The sequence below is a fragment of the Haliotis rufescens genome, unplaced genomic scaffold, assembly GCF_023055435.1.
Source record: "Haliotis rufescens isolate VD_foot unplaced genomic scaffold, xgHalRufe1.0.p SCAF_33, whole genome shotgun sequence".
In the NCBI taxonomy this organism is placed as follows: Eukaryota; Metazoa; Mollusca; class Gastropoda; order Lepetellida; family Haliotidae; genus Haliotis; species Haliotis rufescens.
The window spans coordinates 40,570-57,045 of NW_025964035.1; the positions used below are offsets into that span (position 1 = coordinate 40,570).

Sequence of the window (16,476 nt, forward strand, 5' to 3'; positions counted from 1 at the left end):
TGGTTGGTTGGTTGTTTAAATCCGTACTCAGCAATATGCCAGCTATATGACGGCGGTCTGTAAATAATCGAGTCTGGACCAGACAATCCAGTGATTAATATCATGAGCATCGATCCACACAAATGGATCAACCAAGTCAGCGAGCCTGACCACCCGATCCCGTTGGTAGCCTCTTACGACAAGCATAGTCACCTTTTACGGCAAGCATGGGTTGCTAAAGACCACTTCTACCCCAATTTACTGATATTTACTGTAGGGAATGTTTGATAATATTTTCAAAAATATTTATGGTTTTCGTATGTACGCATATCATTACACACATGTGAGACAAAGATAGTTTCGTTTTTTTAAATTTGTTTACATCTTTACTATTAGTCATCCCCTTGTAATGTTCTCAAACCAATCACAGATAAAGCACAGCGCCAATGATTAGGTGTCTGCCTGTGAGGTCTAGATATGTCGATTGACATTATGTCAGTCGCCGCCCTGGGTCGAGACATGGACTCGATATTTCTTTGTAACAATGTTTCTGGAGGGAATTTGATTAACTCCCCTAATTTCACGTTTGATCTACGTCTTGAAACAAAGACTACCATAAATAGATTTTAAATTGCAAAGGACTCTCAAAAAACGTCTGAAGGGATGAGCTTGAAAGTTTCATCTTACCAAGTAAATGGAAGTATTTATTGTGACACACGTACACGTACATATAATTTTATACACACATATTCATAAACTATGTACCGTCTGTGATACACACACACACACACACACACACACACACACACACACACACACTCACACACACACACACACACCTACCTTGCTTGTAAGGCAGCAGTCAGTTTACAGGAGGTCACAGTCCATTCACGTCATCTCAGATAGCATACCGCTTATCAGCGTTTATCAGTATTTATGCACGATGTCAGCTGGTGAGTCAGTTTATCACCAGTACTGCATGATATCACATATACGTTGTGTGACCCAGTTTCCAGATTGTTATTTAATCTTGCACCTACCAGCTTCATGGTCTAGCCTGATCGACTCTGGACCAGAACACACAGCAATTGATATTGTGAGCAACTAATTTAGCCATCTTGTACGATCACGCTCATTCAAGCAAGTCACCGAGCCTGACCACCCGATCCACTCTGTCGCCTATTACCACCAGCACAGGTACATGGCTTTAGTCGCTAGATCAACGGCATTTTCCTCAACCAAGAATGTAATTTGATTTGCCGTCCTCTTTTAGTGATCGTATTATTCGTATCGGTCTCAAAACGATAATACTGTGACACTATAAAGATGTTGGTTTGGTTGGTTGGTTTGTTGTTTAAAGCCGCACTCAGCAATATTCCAGCTATATGACGGCGGTCTGTAAATAGTCTGGACCAGACAATCCAGTGATTGATATCATGAGCATCAATCCACGCAATTTGGACAACCATCATATAATAGACAACAGTGGATCTTCAGTCATATTTCATTTTGTTTCTCGCTTTGGATGTGTTGTCACATAAGTGAATATATTATATATTAAATGTTGTCACTGTTATGTTAGAAATATTTAATTGTTGCTTTTATTCATTTCATAATAAACACAACAGCGTAAGTTAACGCAACTTCACTAAATAGTAGTCACAGGTAGTAGAAAAGGTAATATCTTGAAAATGCCAGAAACATTGAATTACTACAACTAGTTAAGACATAAGAATAGTGTTGTGTACAGCTGAGATAACCGATAACGCTGCTACTTGCGTGCGATTATTGAAGGGGTGGTTGTTGCGACAATGTTATCTGTTGTCAAGTAACAGATGGTCCGTGTCATCCATTAACCTGGCATACAACCACGATAGCTGTATGTGTGTATATATATTTATACAAAGTAAACTACGTTTATAACGAACACTCTTATTAGGAACTGCCGGGTATAACGAAATTGATTTTGAGTCCCGTCTATATGCTGTTTCTATGCTAATAATGAACGACGATTATAACGAATTAAAATTAGTGGTCCCTTTGAGTTCGCTGAACCGTAGTTTACTGTACACACACACACACACACACACACACACACACACACACACACACAGAGAGTATCATATATATGTATAGTCTAATCTGTTTGCAGAGATGTCAAGGTCGCCTCAGGAACACGTTGTCAACTACATTTATCAATATTGCTTCAAAGTATGTGTGGCAATATATTTTTACCAGATACTATCATGTCACTATAGCGACGACAGACTCTGACGCAATTTCTGTCGCGTCACAATGAGCGGTGTTACGTAATAATATATAAGTGTATAACTGAACCTTACAAAGGGTTGACACGTTAGTACAAGAAGTACCCGTGCTGCACACTTTCAATGTGTGTTGTGTATGCACGAAAAGGATAAGTGTGTGAGTATGGTTTTACGCCGCTTTTAGCAATATTCCAGCAATATAACGGCCGGGGACACCGGACATGGGCTTCACACATTGTACCCATGTCGGGAATCGAACCCGGGTCTTCGGCTTGACGAGCCAGCACTTTAACCACTAGGCTACCCGACAGCCCCGAAAAGGAAAAAGGGAGTGAAGTAAAAACGTAAAATAAGGCAATAACACAGCGCCATACTTTGTTAGAAGACTATTATCGGTGTGTCCTTATATAAAATACTTCGGATCCGCAAGCCACTCAGCCAATGACACATCACTCACTCTCATTGCCGGTACATGGGTCACGGTAGAATGGAGATAAACATACTCCGTTCTCGCAAGTCGAGACTATCAAGAGGGCCGGAGCTCCGAGACGAAACTAGTCCACAGTCATATTGAAAGGTTCAACCAAAACAAAACAATTGCGAGGGTGTTGTTTTATTTTCGTGCAAACAAGTACAATAAGATTCAATGATGGTGTCAATATACTGCAAAAAATGATTTTTACAGCATTTGCCCGAGGCATATAGTTCAGCTAACATCTTTCAGTTTTTTAGCGAGACAATTTGAGCTCACAACGTTTCAGAAATCAGTTCAAACTCTTTTCCGGCCAAAGATCTTCCTTCCTTCATGCTACTTATTCTAATACTTCAACTTCCTTTTACTTCTGACGATGTTGCGGATTAAAAATCTCGTTTTCATGATTCACTTAAGCATGATTTGGGCTTAAATCCATGTCACGTGGGAGAAAACAATCTTTTCATTGTTCAACTACCTCTGGCAGTAATACCTGCAAAGTGTGGCAAAGGTGCAAAGTCTCAAAATCAAAAACATAAAGGGTATTTCGTCTTTGACTATCAGTCAAAGATATGTCCAGATACAAAATCACAATATGATGGCTAAGAATATGGCAACAATACTTTCTTTCAAAGCTGCAAATATCATTGCAACCTTCGATTTGTGGAGCGACCTTCAACATTTTAGTGATTCCCTACACGAGGTTCCACCATTATATTTCATACTTTAGCATTTTTCTGCAACATTACTTCAAAATTTACTTGCATTAAATCTAGTATTTACGGTTTGATAGTCAAAGGATATTGAAGTTTTTAGAGGACAATATAAACAGTGTTGTAGAAATAATATGAAAAACGAATGTCATGTTTTATTGATTTGTTGTATCTTAGGAGACCATATCTTTCCGTATTGTGTACTAAAACAGATTTCATAACATTTAACAATACCACATAACAAAAACGGAAGTGCTCAAAAATACTGAGAACTGACATTGAGGTTCTAAGTTCAATTCTTCTTATAGGGCTTTCCCAAACACGCGTTTGTCCATGTGGTCGACCGGATTTCCTTACTGATGTATCCAGACGAAGTTAATCTTTACAAGGCAGTTTACAAAATTGACGCGTTGACATACACATCAAACAAACTCGGACGCAGTTAAGTAAAATATACTGAGTCAAATTAAAAACTTCACATTTTTAAAAGTAATCCCATATATGATATACAACGGACAAATGTATCAGAGAAGGTAATTTTTAAACATTAATGTCCAAAGAAGGATGCTAATTAACGGTGGTAACCATAATGTGTTCCAAGCACCTACGGTATTCGGTAATAACATCAACAGTTTAAATCATAAGTCCCAAGCACGAGAATCTGATGGCACACAAGTTCAGTAGTGTGTATGGCCACCATGTGCGTTGACAACTGCCACACAACGCCTCCGCATGGACCTTGTGAACACATGATTGGGAAGACGACGCCATTGTTGCTGCAAAATGGTGCCAAGATCTTGCAAATTCTGTGGTTGGTTCTGGAGAGTACGCAGACTTCTGCCAAGAGCATCCCAGACGTGTTTGATGGGATTGAGGTCGGGAGACCTTGACGGCCAGTCCATGACGTTGACGCCCGCATTCTGAAGGAAATTCCTTGTCAAAATTGCTGTGTGGGGTCTGGCATTGTCGTGTTGGAAGATCAAACCGGGTCCATGTGCTGCCATAAAAGGCAGAAGTTCTGCTGCCAGTACCTGGTCGCGGTAAGCAGCAGCGTTGAGGTTGCCACGGATGACAAGAAGCCTGGAACGTGCATTGCCACAAAAAGTACACCACACCATGACACTTCCGCCTCGAAATCTGTCAGCTTCCTGTACACAACACTGGGCCTAACGTTCATGGCGGCGCCTCCACACCCTCGCCCTACCATCAGCAAATCGAAGATTAAATCGGGATTCATCCCTGAAGACGACTTGATCCCATTTCCTCCGAGTCCATCGTAAGTGTCGCTGTGCCCACAATTGACGTTGACGTCTGTGTAATTGAGTCAGAATCGGCCCGCAGTATGGCCGTCGTGCTAGAAGGGGAGCAGTTCTCAGACGGTTTCGAACAGTTTGCGCACTCAGTGTACCCCTAAAAAGTTCATTTCTGGTTGATGTAGCCCTCAAAAATCGGTTACGGAGGTGACGTAAGACAATCTGACGATCCTCTGCATGTGACGTCACACGTGGTCGACCTGGCCGAGGGCGATCAGCGGTGGTACCCGTTTGCTGTAGACGCGTTTGTAAATCATAAACAGTCCGTCGACTACAACCCATCGTCCTTGCGACTTCGGCTACGGACGTTCCCGTCTGCAACATGCCGATGGCACGTTCACGTTGCACATTTGAAAGGCGTGGCATGACAAATGGACGTAAAGACCTTTGTTTTCTTGGGTTTATTTTAATGACTGCTCACAAGTATGGCTGAAAACACGTGCGGTATTATGGCTACCTGACCAGTTGCACGTGAAAAACCACTTTTGCCACTATAGTGCTGTGCACATGATTTTGATCGATTCACCTGCACAAAAACGGGTGGTATCTGAAGACAATACGTGGCCATTACTGTTTAAATACACAATAAGGGCCCACAATGATAGATTGTCAAAATGTTAAAATTTTAGGATTGTGAAGTTTTTAATTTGGTTCAGTATATTTGTTCATAACGCAACAGTATAGTCATTAGATTCAAGGAACAGGTTCCAAACATAACCCCCTGCATATAAACGTGAAGCGGAGTTTACCCACACGTTAATCATGTTTAACGCTTCACGTAATATTCACAAGTACATTTACCGCATTATATAGAAACAGTTGCCATCGTTGAATTAAAGCCGCAGAGCATTATATTGCAGTGCGTCGATGAAGCCTTGGTTAACAGCGTACACGGAAACTTCAATGGCCTGTGGTGAAGTGAATCTCCTCGCCATATGTTACCAATTACCTATTTGCGTCAATGACGTGGATGTTGAAAACTAAACATCCGATGCTGGCAATATGACGTAGTTTTGTTTAGAACCATTAAAATAAATGCTATTTTTGTCAATATGGTAAGCTTCCATTTACCTATGACCGAACATTTAGGACCGTATGAAGCATAAGAAAATTCTAAATCTTGCCATACACGAATTCATGGGTAATGATATCTGTTTCATCCGTGAACAGCATGTATGATTATTTCACACGTTAAAAATATATGAAAACAATGGCAATGTTTACACACCTCTGTCATATATGTTCATAACCCTTAAAGATCCGGGGTAGAATAGGTCTTCAGAAATCCATGCATGCCGTAAAAGGCGACTATGCTTGTCGTAAAAGGCGACTAACAGGATTTGGTAGTCAGGCTCGCTGACTTGGTTGATGCATGTCATCGATCCCAATTGCGTGAATCGATGCTCATGATGTCAATGACTGGATTGTCTGGTCCAGACTCAATTATTTACAGACGGCCGTCATACAGCTGGAGTAGTGTTGAGTGCGGCGTTAAACAACACACAAACATATATGTTCATAGTCACTTGAATGCTATTTTTCTTCATGACCTGCGTAATAAATGCAAACTTGGCGTCCAAATGATACGTAAATTTCAAACGTTTGGGTCATATGGGAAAAGTTTATTGGTTTTCCGGCACCATATCCGTGCTCGTGGGTTTACTAAAATGGTAAATGTATAAGACATGCATCACTTCGGTCTGTCCTTCCACATCAAGCAGACACGCCATAACATAACTGTAATACTGTTCAAACGGCGTAAACCACACTCACTCACTCCAATGATTTGAATTATAAGTCATCTAGATTTCAAACAAATGCGCATAATTTGTCAAATTGTCTTTCCATCGTTAACGGGTACATTTTTAAGATTTCTGCCAGGCGGTAAAACGCAATGAATACACCGTCTTATCGATGCCTGTTCTGTAGAAATATATGTTATTCGTTTCGCATATTTTCTTTTCACAGGATCAGACCACCCTCCTTCACTTGTACAGATCGTTAATACGCTCCAAACTGGACTATGGTTCCATTGTCTATGGTGGAGCCTGCAAAAGCAATTTAGAAAAATTGGACACTGTACACCATCAAGGCCTAAGACTCTGTCTTGGAGCTTTTAGGACCTCTCCTGTGGACAGTTTGTATGTGGAGGCCGATGAACCTTCACTCGAACTGCGCCGCATTAAACTTTCACTGCAATATATCACTAAATTGCACTCAAATAGATCTAATCCAGCATACAATTGTGTGTTCCACCCTCAATATGAAAACCTGTTTCAAAATCTCTCAAACCTGGTTCCACCACTTGGAATCAGAATTCAAACACACATCACTACAGCTAAATTGGATTTAAATATTATTTCACCTCACCGTCTTCTGTCTTCTCCTCCCTGGCAGATGGTGAAGCCAGAAGTAGACCTCACTCTAACCAATCTAAAAAAGTCGGATACCAATCCTTTGGTATATCAACAATCATATAACCAATTACGCTCCAAATATAATTCTCACAGGTCCATTTTTACAGACGGGTCCAAGGATGGTGGCAAAGTTGCAAGTGCCACCGTCATTGGATCCAGAACTGTCTCCTCAAGAATACCAGATACTAGTTCAATTTTTACTGCTGAGGCCAAAGCTATCTTTACAGCTTTGACCTATATCAAACATCAAAACCAATCCAAAAATTTCATCATTTTCTCCGATTCATTATCATGCCTTCAGGCACTTAAAAGTATCTCCTCAAACCATCCTATAATCCTTGACATTTTAGAACTCTATAATGATCTTTCTACTGGCCAATGTGACATCGTCTTTTGCTGGTTACCAAGTCATGTAGGCATAACAGGTAACTCAAAAGCCGATACTGCAGCTAAAGCAGCTCTTGAAAAACCGTTGTCTCCACTCTTTATCCCGTACAGTGATTTCAAACCAACCATCAAATCTTATACTCGGGATCTCATGCAAAAGAGGTGGGACACCCAAGTAGGAAGCAATAAACTACACGAATTGAAACCAACAATCGGTCATAACTACTTGGGTTGTCAGTCAAGACATGACGAGATCGTTTTACGACGGTGTCGTATTGGCCACAGTCGGTTTACACACGAATATCTGCTGAAGACAGATGAGGACGAACCTCCTAAGTGTATCCCTTGCGATGAAAGGTTCACCGTCAAGCATATATTGCTTGACTGTGTGGACTTTGCAATCGCAAGGGATTCACATTATCAAAGTGTAAATCTAAAAGATCTCTTTTCCCGTGTCAACGGGCATCTCATCATAAATTACTTGAAAGAAATTGGTCTGTATAATAAATTTTAAATATGTATGTGAATAATTAAATGCTTGTTTTTAAATTTGGTGTAATGCTATTAGCAACTGACATTATTAAAGGCTCTGTCCATTAATTGTCATCAATTGTTTTTAAATATGACATTGTATAAATAACTAAATTGTGTATATATTAGCTTGGTCTCGTCGCTATATGGCTGAAATAATGCCGATGCGACGTTAAATTTTAACTCACTCACTCACTCTTTTCACAGGATGTATCCTGTGTGTGAATCCCGAGAGATCGGTTGACAACGTATCCCTCGGACACCGACAATCGTTCATACAGGTCCAGAGTACATGTCCGCAGTTTCAACGACGCAAACAAACCGAGTTACTTCCCTTTACTCAATGATTCGGATAGACAACGTTTGAGTTCAGGAACACAACGATACTTACTCGAGATGAGTTACCTAAGATTGAATTCTCAGCGGGCAGCATGAAATTTGGACACCGCCTGTGAGCAGGATGCATGGAAAAGGATTGCCCGCGCCTTGACCAATCAGATATGTTGGTTGGTTTGTTGTTTAAAGCCGTACTCAGTACTATTCCAGCTATATGACGGCGGTCTGTAAATAATCGAGTTTGGACCAGACAATCGAGTGCTTGACATCATGAACATCGAACCACGCAATTGGGATCGATGGCATGCATCAACCAAGTCAGCGAACCGGACCAGCCGATCCCATTAGTCGCCTTTTACAACAAGCATATTCGCCTTTTACAGCAAGAATAGGTTGCTGAAGACCTATTCTACCCCGGAATCTTCACGGGTCGACAGTAATTTAAGTGAGTCAGACGTGATTAACGCCGATGTCGGCAATATTGCAGCTGCAAGAAGGTTGCCTTAAAAAATCGATCATGTATCCATTGACTGAGTTCAGACAATGTGACACAAACTCAGCAACGTTACAGTGAGTGAGTGAGTGTGTTTGGTTTTATGCCGCTTTTAGCAATATTCCAGCAATATCACAGCGGGGGACACCAGAAATAGGCTTCACACATTGTACCCATGTCGGGAATCGAACCCGGGTCTTCGGCGTGACGAGCGAACGCTTTAACCACAAGGCTTCCCGACCGCCCCAGCAACGTTACAGAGCCCCATCACAAATCAAATTTAGTCGCCTCTCACAAGCGAGTGGGTATGGGTTTACGCCGCTTTTAGCAATATTCTAGCAATATCACGGGACACCAGGAATGGGCTTCACACATTGTACCCATGTCGGGAATCGAACCCGGGTCTTCGGCGTGACGAGTGAACGCTTTAACCACTAGGCTTCCCGACCGCCCTCTTACAAGTAATTTATAGATGAAACCTGTTTTATTAATGGGTCAACATCTTTTCAACAATTTAGAGCAAAGTATCCTTGACTCTTATGCGGAATAGGGACATAAAAAATTGACTTAATCGTTAAAACAAAATTCCACTGCATGAATGGCATTACCAGTCTTGTGTTTTCTGGTCATTGCATCAAACAATTCCCTTTGCGTGACTTGTCTGAGCTGGCCATCTTGCACTTGGTACGACACAGGTCCAGAGTTGTCATAAAACAATATACCACTCAATGGAGCAATGGAACATTCCAAGACAATTTTACCAAATTCATGGTAGTGAAAGTGTGTAATAAAATTGGAACTCTCAAGACGAATAAAGTCCCCATCATTGTTGCAAAGTGCCATGTTGCTGAATAATTTCTCTAATAGATATGTGACCAATTCATCCACAAAACCCCCGGGAATGCCTTCCAATTCAACTTTCTTTGTTTTGTATCTTTCAAATGTCCTTTCCTTTTCTCCTACTCCTAGAAAAAAGTTACCCTCCTGCAGTAAGTTTTGCAAAGGCTGTCAAGTATTCACGAAGTTCAAGTTCCTCCCAAATGTACAGTGCAACATTTCCGGGATAATAGTTTAGTTCTTCCTCCAGAAAAGATGGTGGTTGAAACCGTTTGAATTGTACTTCGCTATTTTCTTTGAAGAAGCTTGTTCCACGTATCTTTGGAGTCATCTTCCTAGCTTGGGGTTTTGACATCAAGATCTCTGATACAACCTCAGAGGGGGCCTCTAGGATCCTAACATCTAGAGTGAGTGAGTGAGAGAATTTGATTTTACGCCGCTTTTAGCAATATTCCAGCAATATCACGGCGGGGGACACCAGAAATGGGCTTCACACATTGTACCAATGTCGGGATTCGAACCCGGGTCTTCGGCGTGACGAGCGAACGCTTTAACCACTAGGCTACCCGACCGCCCCCTATCATCTAGAGCTACAGATGTGTTCAGTACATGTGTTACGAACCGTGAACTAAAAGATAATGTATTCTCTGTGTCTAGGATCTAATGCTCCAAGTGATACACTCCTGAATGCATTGGAATAAAGCTGGTCTCTTTCCAACAATGAATCCAGATTTTCGGCCACCATTTCATGCAAATAGCCAAGGTAGAAATCATCCTCTGACAAGCCAGCAATGTGGATGAGTACTGTACCATTCATCAAGGCTGTGGCGTATTTTGCTAGAGTCTCACACATTTCAAGACATTTTGCTTTTCTGATATGTCTGCCTGACCTTTCTGTGGGTGGATTAATGAAACATACATCCCGGTGTAATTTAAAATAGCATCTTCCACGGATGACAGGTTCTCCTGCATGAATTCTTCGTCGAAACTGTTCACATCTATCACATTGTTCGTTATCTGTAAGAAGGAAACAATCTTAAGACATTTCTATCTATGTAGTTGTTGAAATTGATATATTTGGTTCACGTTCAACTACATCCTTGTATACATTCACACCAACAATATTTATCTTTTTAAATTTCAGAATGACATACAATATAAAATACAAGTAAATACTCTTCTCCAACTTGTAAGATGGTACAAAACATTTCAGGTTGTACTATCTTAAACATGCACGGGCCTCTTCAGGAGTAAGTAACACTTTCACAGTCAGATTGATGTGTATAATATATAATACGTCAATGCCAGAGAATAACCAGTCTGGATTGTCCAAAAGAAATATATTTTGTTTCTGTCGTCTCGGGCATCATAATATACACAGCAAAAAAAGTGTACGTTTCCGTCTTCCGGATACCTTCCCATTTGGGATCTGGCCCAGATACCTTCCGGAAACCTTCCAAAAAAAATGTCAAAACTTAGGGGATGCATTTTGTTTACTCAAGTGTGAAACACATAAAAAATTATCTTGAAAATACCAAGCAATTTGAAGGTTGCTGAAGGCATCTGGAAGGTTTCCGGAAGGTATCCGGGCCGGATCCAAAATGGGAAGGTATCCGGAAGGTTTCCGGAAGATGGAAACCTACACTTTTTTAGCTGTGATAATGGGTGAGTTATTTGGCAAGATAAAGCCAAGGGATAAAAACGATATCCGTTGGGGTCATATGCATATAGAGATGCAAATATCAAAGGTCGAGTAGGGACTATTTTCACTGTTTATAAACGAACATGGCGTAGCCCTTGTCATTCGGCGATCGAATCAGAATTAACCATCGGAAATTTGGAGAAACTACTGGGATAATTGCTATGATTATCAAAAGAACAGTCTAATAAACTGAAAATCAGTGTCTAACTGTGACGTAGCTAAGGCATTTTATAAGTTTTGGCAACTTTGGAGATTTCAGCGGGATCAGAAGCCATATCTGTGCTTGTAGACCTCTGTAGCTTGAAACCTTTTCCACAAATTAACGTCTCATAGAGTAGGGTTAGAGTAGCTTCCCTTTGACAATCCGATGGATTGCCGGGAAAGACAAGAAAAAACAAACCAATTGTTGTTTTGCGTATATGTTGCTTCGCCACTGTATCAGAAACATGTTTAAGTTGGAACTAGTTTGGCTACTGTCACTGTCCGACTAACACATCACTTACCCTGTGACGTAATAAATATTATTGCGCGCATTCCAGGGAAAACTCTCAATGTTTCGGTAATGTTTGTGAAACATGGAAAATTAAGCAGAATTAACAGAATTTAATAATTACATTATGTGACATTTATATTTGGAATAAACACTATTTATTATATACATAAGTATGAAATATATAGATATATAGTGAAAATATAAACGGTATTGTGAAATAAATTTGAAAAATGATATTTCACTTCAGTGAAAATATAAGCTTATATTTTCACTAGTGAAAATAAAAGGTTTGAACCGAAACTACTTTCATCTCGAGTTACTTCCCCTTGATACAAAGGGACATTATTTCATGATTACCTCCCTTGGATCGTCTGCTAGCCAAAATGAGCGACAACATAGAGAGAGAGATGATGTGGATAATTTATTATCTGCAATAAATTACAGCATACTTGGTGATAAAAGTATCAATCTATCAGTGATGATGATGTTTCAAGGTTTCTTCGAGATCTGGAAAATGAAAACACAAGAAAGAAGACAGATAGAGACATTAGAATTATCAGTGAGTACCTAGTGATGGTTGAGGGGGAAACTAGAAAAATTGAAGAAATCGATGCAGTATCTTTAGATTCCTATTTGTCAAGATTTTTTCTGTCAGTAAAAAAGAATGATGGATCAGAATATGAACCAGTCAGTCTAAAAAGCTACCAATCTTCCCTACAAAGATACTTGAAACAAATGGGTTCTACATTTAACATCATTTCCGATATCACATTTGCAAGATCTAGAGAAACACTCAAATGCAAACAAAAAGAACTTAACTCAATGGGTAAAGGCAACAAACCAAAGGCTGCTGAAGAGCTGTCAGATATGGATATTGATGCCATGTACGATGCCAAGACCCTCGGAAGTGATAACCCCCACAGCCTCCTTCACCCCATGTGGATGATTTGTTGTCTGAACGTCGGCATGAGAACCGGAAAGGAAACCAGAAATTTAAAATGGGGAGACATTGACATTAGAAATGATGATGATGGATCCGAGTATCTTATCTTTATAAGTGAGCGACAAACAAAAACAAGACCTGGGGATAATCCTAAAAATATACGGCAAATAAAACCAAGAGCCTATGCAACACCAGAAGACCTGGAAAGATGCCCTGTCAATGCATATAAATTGTACAGACAAAGACGACCACCAGCCTCTTGTACACCAGACAGTCCATTTTTTCTAGCAGTCAATAACAACAGGAAGGAACAGTCGTACTGGTACAAAAATGCCCAACTAGGTGTCAACAAGCTATATGGAATTATGAATGCTATGACAGAAGGTGCTGACATAGCTGATGACAAAAGATTGACACCATACAGGTAAATATTCAATATCTTTATTAGTTTTGGATAAACACTTTAGTATAATATTGGGAAATACAATGCCAATCAGCCATAAAGTAAGTCAAAATAAATTAGGTAATAAATATCAAATAAATGGCATGATATTGAATATACCTGAATCATTTTTGGATTTTTTCAGTATGAGGAAACACCTGGTCCAGAAGTTAACAGACAGCGGCGTTTCTCCCAATGACATCATTCAGATAGCTGGTGAGATGACAGCTGTAAACAAAAAAAATGAATTTATGAAATATTTATACTACATATATTAAAACAATAAAATTATATGGAAAAAACATATTTAGAAAGAAATTTTGAAGTTGGTATTCCACTGAAGTGAAAATATACATTAATTTTACATTTATCTAATAAGTCTGAGGACAATAACAAATTTAGTTTCCTTTTTTAATATCAATGGTTAAAATGTGTTTGTATAAGTTAGTTAAATTCATTTTGTTGGTATTTTGAATATTATGAGAACATATATCGGTAAAAAAATAAATAAACATTTGAAAATTCTATTGGCCTCATCCTATAAACTTGTTGTTTTAAGACATTAAAGTAATGAAATACCAAATAAATAATAAAATACTCTTAAGAGAAATACAAATATCATTCATTCATCTTTCAAAATATGGATAAAACGTTATTTTGAATTATTTTGTTTTCCAAATTTCAGGCCACAAAAACGTGAATTCGATAAATAATTACTCAAGTATGAATACTGAAAAGCAGAAGGGAATATCTCGCATTCTGTCAAACAGTAACACCGCCAGCAGCACAGTCACAACAGCTGATCGAAATCCGGACTCGGCACCAATGCAGGGTGGATTTGCGATGCAATCTGTGTCCAACCGCCTTCAGAATCAACATTTTCTGACAAGCTTGTTGTCTGGAAATACAATCAACGGAAATGTTAACATATGTCTATCACCTGACATGGTCAATGTCCTCCGAAAAACACACTGCAAATGCGACAATATCAAACACATGTGAAGACGAGTTACCACCGAAAAGACCATGCTTGCAATAGAATGACAAGATCATCTTGGAAATATGGCATAAATAATGTTCGTCATAAAATATTGACAACAAAATATGTTTGGACTTACCTTTTCACGTTCATATTCAGTGTTTGTTATATCCTTTTACGCTGTTGACTTTGTTGACAAAAGTTCAAACTTTCGAAGCGAAACGAGTGTGCGACGTTGTTTTTCTCTGAACACTATCAGCTGACTATGGATTATTATGTATTCCTACGCATTGACGTTAGTGCGAAACATTGTTTGGACAATGAGTTGTATACAATAATAAATTAAAAAATTGATAAAATGCCAATTTGAATAAATGTTTTTGATTCACATTTGTATTTTGTTTTCTTTGACAATTTGAAATGAGTATAAATTGAGTGAACTATTTACTTCATCGTAGTAAAAGCGACAGGTCGTATGTGAGCAGGTCACGACGCGAGAAATATCATCGTCGTTCTCGTAGTTGAAAGATCTGACAAAATTTCAATTTAAAATATGTACAAATTGGAGATGTATATAATAAATAGACTACTTCATGCTTTTTTGTCGAATACGATTTATATTTCGTCGAGTGAAGCCTCAAACCCCATATTGTTTCTCTATCTTCGATCTCGATACAATATGGGGTTTGAGGCTTCACTCGACGAAATATAAAGAAGATCGAGAAACAATATGGGGTTTGAGGCTTCACTCGACGAAACATAAATCGTATTCGACAAAAAGCATGAAGTAGCCTCTATGTATTTAGCTCGTCAAGGCTAGCTAAATGAAATGTTTATTCCCAATGCAGGATATTAACCATCCCCAAACACACAAGCGTGATAACCTCACTCTTAACAAGTCTTAACAGCTAAAGCTGCACTGTCGGTACATGTTTTCGAACACACAATACATATTTACAAAAACATATTAGGAAATCTATCAATAATAGCTCTTTCCATGGTGCAGTTCCAAAGTAGAAGACCAAAGATATGTGAACAATGCAAATATATGTGAAGCAGTCATTGTTGAGCTTATTCTTATTCACATTATAGACTAGGGTCTGGAAATCCCTATTGCGATAACTATTGATACCGAAAGAAACTATTGTGATAACTATTGATATTGCAAAGAAACTATTGTGATAGTTTTCAGTGTATCATTTTAGATGATTTTAGAGTTGAATAAACCTTGGAACTGAATTTTCTTTTGAATGCAATAACTATAACAACAAATAAAAAGTAAAGTTTGAGATATGACGGATTTGTTTTTTCTTTACCCTAATAATTTAAGAAAATGAAACTCGATTTTCCACCCAAGTTTGTCACAACTTCACTTGACTGTCACCCTCCGCCATTTTACTTCAAGAGCAGATAACTCTTATCGTCACCGAGCGTGTTTCAGTGTCTCAATCGCATGATATGGTAAATACGATCGAACTGAAATCGATACTATTGATCGGAAACTGATTTAACAATCAATTTATTGACTTTAAGTGCTTACCAAAAGCAATATATCGATATTTCGATATATCTGGAAACCCCTTATATAGACAAATCCTTGGGGAAGTCAATTTCATCCCCATCTGTGCTGATTGACGTTGAAATTGACATCGGGTTGTGAGTCTGCACTGTAGTTCATGTCCCGTTTTCACCATGTTTCAAGACACCCTCGCCTTTGTCGAGACTATATGTGTACACAATTCTGTCAATATACAACTTGTCAAATCTTTCATGGTGCCTCTTCTCTCTCACTCTCCTCGAGTAGTCTTAACTAATCCACATCGGTTGGTTGGTTGGTTGGTTGGTTGGTTGGTTTTTTAACGCCGCACTCAACAATATTCCAGATATATGACGGCGGTCTGTAAATAATCGAGTCTGGACCAGACAATCTAGTGATTGACCTCATGAGCATCGATCCACGCACTTGGGATCGATGACATGCATCAACCAACTCGAATCCACATCGATGTACCCTTTGATTTCATAGCTACTGTAAATACTTCTCATCTCCGATGATCATCGGGGATTGAAGCTATTTTTGCCTTCCCTTCGATGATCCTATGTGCTCGATCACAAGCTTAGAATCATCATATTCCGGCCGATCCTTTTAGATTTCTCTCACCACCGATTCAC

The 16,476-nt window shown here is 39.3% G+C and overlaps 1 long non-coding RNA gene across 1 annotated transcript; it reads right to left on the reverse strand.

Moving 5' to 3' along the window:
* Positions 1-12,354: 12,354 nt before the first annotated feature.
* Positions 12,355-14,924, reverse strand: LOC124151606. Its single transcript, XR_007217950.1, has 3 exons — positions 14,043-14,924; positions 12,782-13,553; positions 12,355-12,447 (listed from the first exon to the last, which is right to left on the reverse strand). It is a non-coding gene; the product is annotated as an uncharacterized LOC124151606 (long non-coding RNA).
* Between the last annotated feature and the right edge of the window lie 1,552 nt (positions 14,925-16,476).